Source organism: Mus pahari, chromosome 2 (genome assembly GCF_900095145.1).
Source record: "Mus pahari chromosome 2, PAHARI_EIJ_v1.1, whole genome shotgun sequence".
Lineage (NCBI taxonomy): Eukaryota > Metazoa > Chordata > Mammalia > Rodentia > Muridae > Mus > Mus pahari.
Genome location: NC_034591.1, coordinates 129,862,366 through 129,868,547, shown reverse-complemented (window position 1 = coordinate 129,868,547; position 6,182 = coordinate 129,862,366).

Genomic DNA, 6,182 nt, shown 5'->3' with positions numbered 1-6,182 from the left:
GAGAGCAAGCTGAGCGAGCCAGGGGAAGCAAGCCAGCAAAGAACATCCCTCCATGGCCTCTGCATCAGCTCCTGCTTCCTGCCCTGCTTGAGTTCCAGTCCTGACTTCCTTGGTGATGAACAGCAGTGTGGAAGTGTAAGCCGAATAAACCCTTTCCTCCTCAACTTGCTTCTTGGTCATGATGTTTGTGCATGAATAGAAACCCTGACTAAGACACTAATTAATATTTGAGAGATCCCAAACATCTCACGTTTATTACCTTCTAATCTAGTTTGATTGTAATTTAAGGACCTAATTTATATTGCTTAAATGTATTTACATTTGTTGACTTTAGGCTGGTGCTGATCCTGCATTGAGTGACCTGACTTTCTGGTATTTATTGCCATTGCTTGCTCTGGCTCTTAGGTTGGGAGCCAGATTGTGGGTACCCCATCTTGTTCCTAGACCACAAGGAAGGAATCTCATATTACCATGAACTGTGTTGTTTGTAATGAGTTCTTGAAAACTATCTGACTAAAGAGGTTCCTTACATTATTTTTAGTTTTTTAGGTGGTTTGGAGGAGGTAAGACTAAGATGAGGTTTCACTAAGTAACCCTGCCTGGCCTGGAACTTGGTATATGGACCAGGAGAGCCTTGAACTCACAGCGATTCTCCTGCCTCTACTTCCACAGTGCTGGGATCATAGGTATCTATCAGCAAGTGTGATTTTATGCAGTGCTGGGAATAAAACCCAGGACTTCTTCGTGCATGGTAGACAAGCACCTACCAACTGAACCACACCGCCAGCCCCAAGAGCTGCCTTCTAGGCTTCATGCTGATTTGAAAATTATGACTAAGTATTGGTTGTATTAAATCTTTTTCTCTACTCATGTATTGAGGGACTTTTTTTCTGTTAACATTGTCAATTGTATTAGTTGCTTTGGGGGGAGTTTGTTATGTGGCACATTTTGAGATTAATTCTTGGTTACTCATTTTACAGACTGCTAACATTTCAGGATTTTTGTGTCTTTTTCCATGATTGTCATTAGTTTTTTCATGTTCTTTGCTTGTACCATTCCTGTCAGTTTTCAGTTTGGGGGTTCCACTGTTCTCATCACAAACAGGGTACATCCCATTCAAGTAACATTAATCAACAACTTATAACCGTATGTATGGGTAGAGTGGTGTGTGGTATTTGGCTAGATTTACAGAATGTAGAAGGGTTAAGTCAAGCTGGTTTTGTTGTTGTTGTTGTTGTTGTTGTTGTTGTTGTTAGTTTAGATAATTAATTTGTATCTAGTGGCTCCCCTGGCCTTTTCAGAATGCAATACTGCAAATTGACTCTCAGTTGCTCTGAAAGGTGTTAACAAGGCAAATGATCAGACATAGCCTGTCTGAAACTTTGTATCCTTGGACCGACAATTCTCCACTCCCTCCCTTCTTGTGCCCACCCTCTCTCCAACTTCTGCTAATCATCCCTCTATGCCAGTGGTTTTCTACCTATGGCCTGTGACCCCTTCGGTCAAATGATTCTTTCATGGAGATCTCATATCAGATATCCTGAATATCAGGTATTTACATTGTGATTCATAACAGTAGCAAAATTAAAGTTATGAAGTAGCAACAAAATAATTCTATGGTTGGGGGTCACTACAACCTGAGGAACTGTATTGAAGGGAGGCAGCATTAGGAATGTTCAGAACTACTACTAAGCTCCATTTCTGTGAGAAAACACATTTGTAAATGCAAATAGTGGCATTTGTCTTTCCATGCCAAGTAGATTCCACTTAGCTTAATGTCCTCCAGACCAACCATGTTTTCAGGAAGGATATATTTCCTTCTTTTTTGTGGCTGAATATTAAGTGTGTTTGTGTGTGTGTGTGTGTTAATCCATTGGTAGGAATGAAGTTGAGTCCTTTCTTGGGTTCTGTGAACGGTGGTGAAGGGAGCTTGGGAGCTCAGATGTCCTTTTTACATGTTGGTTTTGGTTCTTCGGTGTAATTACTGGCAGGGAGGTGGGGACCATATTGCTTTTATATTTTTTCTCTGACATGCAGGACTTCATTTACTTTTTTCTTTAAAAATTCCGGACTGTTCAGGCTCTCTCTTTCATTTTGCTTCAGTTTTGTCAAGTTGAGTTTTTACAGGAAGGGTGGAACCCAAATTCCCCACTCAGGACTGTAGCACATGGCAGCTACACTCCTGGGCCAGGCTTGTTTTAGCCCATCAGCATTGGTTGTATGAGGCAAGGCCAGAAAGCTACCTCAACACTTTAGGGGGAAAATATGACAAATACATGTGTCGGTCAATAACTTAATGTGCACACATGCTGTTGATGCTGCTCAGTGTGTGTGAGGTGAGGTGTGTGCTAGAGTACCTGCCTGCCTGCCTCATGCTTTGCCTAAAATCCCATCTTAGAGTTAAATCAGGTTGGAACTAAAATTTGCCTAATATGTCTCAACTGCCAGGGAAGCTGTCATGCACATTGTCACTACTAGATTCAGGGTGTCGGGACTGACCTGCAGTTAAGATATATTTCCTTGGAAATAACTGTGCTCTCCCAAAAACTGTGCAGATCAAGAACTTTCTGGAAGCTGAAGACAGTAAAAATAAAATCTGACTCAGAACCCAAAGAATTTCTCCAGAATCTAGATATGGGACTAACAGTTTAAAAATCAAACATAAGGATGATCAGGCCCGAAGTTCCTAAGCTAAAGTCATCACCCAAGGGAGGATGCTCTATGCCCTGAGCATCACCCTGCCTGGATCTTGCTCCAGAGGGCAACCAAAGCAGCCTTTGCTACTCAGGTCTGTAGGTGAGTCACCTCCAGCTGGGATGGGGCAGATGTAGATATTAACTCTAGACTTTTGTTTGTCTGGGGTCACTCCCAAAGCGTTGGATCTGATGGGTGACTCCTAACCTAAGGGACATAGACCATGTCTTTCCTACCTGCCATTTCTCCATCTCATCTAACCTTGATATCCTTTCTTCTTCCCCTCTTCATTCTTTCTCTGCTCTGTCCCCCACCATTCCCCCTCTCCATCCTCTCCTTTACCGCTCCTTCCCCTGTCTTCCCCTCCCACAACCCTCCCCAGTACTCTCTCTTATGCCTATTCTGCTCCTCAGCAGCTCACACACCCCCTCCCCACTCCTCTAGTTTCCTTTCTTGTCAGACAGCAGAGCCTTGGAGGAGGTTGCCAGGATACTGGGGTAAAATGGCCACAGAAATATGAATCCTGGATTCTGGAAGCGGGGATGGAAATGAAACAGATTCAGATCAGTGCAAAACCAGACCCTTCAGGTACAGGCAGCCCTTGTGATGCTGGGAGAAATGACAGAGGGGTCTGTGTGCATGCAGCATAAGCAGGAATACTCCTGAGATCGCCTTCATGCCTTCATGCTTAGTAAACTTACCAGGTACCTTTTCCAAGGGCAGCCTACGTGTTCAGTTACAGAGATGGCCACTGGGGGAAGTAGTGCATTTGGGGCAGCTATAAACAATTACAAAGTGTGTGTGTGTGTGTGTGTGTGTGTGTGTGTGTGTGTGTGTGTGTGTGTGAAAGAGAGAGATGGGAGGGAGAGAGAGAGAGAAAGACAGAGGTATGTAGCTCTTGATAGATAGATGATAGATAGATAGATAGATAGATAGATAGATAGATAGATAGATAGATGATAGATAGATAGATAGATAGATAGATAGATAGATANGATAGATAGATAGATAGATAGATAGATAGATAGATAGATAGATAGATAGATAGATAGATTTTTTCATTTAGAAACACTTTACTAAAGCATTAGTAACTATCATTCAGCTATTCCAAAATCAAGGTCTTGCCTCCAGATTCAGAGCAGAAAAATGGAGACCCCAGCCCATCCTCCATCTTCCCTTAGACTGAGATTTTTTGTGGGCTCCTACTATATACCAGGTAGTTCCTCTGGTAGAGATACGAAGAAATGTGGCCTTCAGAGTCTCCTGGGTTCCCGGCCCAGCTGCCTACTTCTTCCAGCAGGAACTTCGAGCTGGTTACTCTGAGAGCTTTTGACTCTTTGGCTGTTGGCAGACAAAGTGAGATAACTAAACGCCCTTTTCAGACCATTTAGACTTTTCAGCTTCCAATACTGACAGCTTCTCTCACCACATTTCTCTCCATTCAAATACAGAAACCTGAGCTGTATTGTGGAGGCACAGGCCTGGAATCCAGCTCTCAAGAGAATGAGCTAGCTGGAGCTACACAGACACTGTCTTCAAAGCAGTGTGTGTGTGTGTGTGTGTGTGTGTGTGTGTGTGTGTGTGTGTGCCTACCTGTGTGCATGCAGAGAGGACCAGCACCTAGAGGTTGTCCTCTGACTATCACACCTACACGGTAGCACATCCATGGCCACTCATACATAGAGACAGGCAATTTTTAATTAAATAAATTTTAATTTAAATAATTTTTTATTTAAATCATTTTTAAATAATTTAATGAAATAATTTAAATTTTATTTAAATAAGTTTTAAATAATTTAATTAGATACTTTTTAACTTAAGTACATTTTTTAAAAGGTAAGGAATGAGCCCCACGGTTGGCTTCTGGCTGCCACGCATGCACAGGCTCATCTGGCTTGGTGGCAAGCGCCTTTACTCAGTGAACTGTCTCATTGGCATCATTTTAATTTAAAGAAAATACTTTTATTAATTCCTTAAGCCTTTAACACCATGTACTTTGATCATATTGTCTATGTAAAAACCACATCTCCAGTCTTAAAGGGAACAAGACATAATTTATTCCGAGGTCATTCTGAGAGACATGGACTGAGGACACAGATCTAGGTTACTCCAAATTCCAACATGGAAGTAGTTTTGTGACATTTTATAGTTTTACATAGTCAAGGAAGTCATAAATCAAGGAAATTTAAAACATTGGTGGGCACATCTTGGAGACCATTGCAGCAAGATAGAAAGGGGGAAACTTTTCTATAGGCCTAAGGTCTTACCTGAGACCTTCTTAGTTTGGGAGTTGGTAGAAGCTCGTGTCTGCTAAGTTCATAGGTTTCAAAAGCTTTCTGTCTATTAGTCACATAATGTTAGTTCAGAAACAGAGAGGGACGCGCAGAGACTGTTCCTGAGGGCTCGCACTAGCCCAGGATAAGAGAATTCCAATCCCTGCACAGTACTGCAGTTTCAGTCTCTCTCTTTGGACACAGCTTCTTTCCCGGAGTCCTCATTCACAGTCCTCCCAATTGGCCTCCCTTGTATACTCCCACCTCCCTGGCCTCCCCAACTGGATGGGCATCATTACTTTTTAATAAACGATTGGCTCCAAGGGTGCTTCTCATGAACTTTGGGGCCAACCACTAAAGCATATTCAACCTATCAAAGGCCCAGGCTCCCTCTACGAGAATGTACTTACTATCCCGCAGGTCCTCAGCCAGGAGTAGGGGATCATAAGCCTTCCCATTCTATGCTGGAATGTTGACTGGCTTGATTTTGTGTAGGAACCCACAACCACGATGAGTCCTGCCTGTCACATCAGATGACACCGTTTCATTTCGGTCCTGCCCAGCCTCTGACTCTCAGTCTTTCCAACCCACTTTCCTGTGATGATCTCTGATCATTTCACACAATAACTCTGGCTGGCCTAACTCATTATATAGACCAGGCTGGCCTCAGACTCAAAGAGATATTCATGCCTCTGCCTCTCAGACACTGGGATTAAAGGCAGGTGCCACTGTCTCGAGTTTTTGTTTTTATAGCTTTTCTCCAGTTGTCAGAATGTCCCATCCTTCCTTTACAGCTTAGAGTTGGTGTTCATTACCACATAGGCAGATTGAATCACCCATTAAAACCCTATCATCAAAGGGAGCTGGAGAGTTCCCTCATTGGTTATAAGCATGTATTGCTCTTGCAGAGGTTCAGTTCCCAGCACCCACACACTAGCTCACAACTGTCGTTTCAGGGGATCTGACACCCTCTTCTGACCTCCACGGGTATCAGACACATACACAGTACACTTAAATACACATAGACATAACACTCATACACATAAAAATAAATGTTAGAAGAAAAATCTTTATATTAAACAGTTAGTGAGGTAGCTTATTATTTATGTAAAGATGCTTGCCCATAAACTTGATGACCTAAATTTGATGGCTAAAGCCCATCAGATAAGAAGACAACTAAATTCTGGAAGTTACCCTCTGATCTCCATACATGTG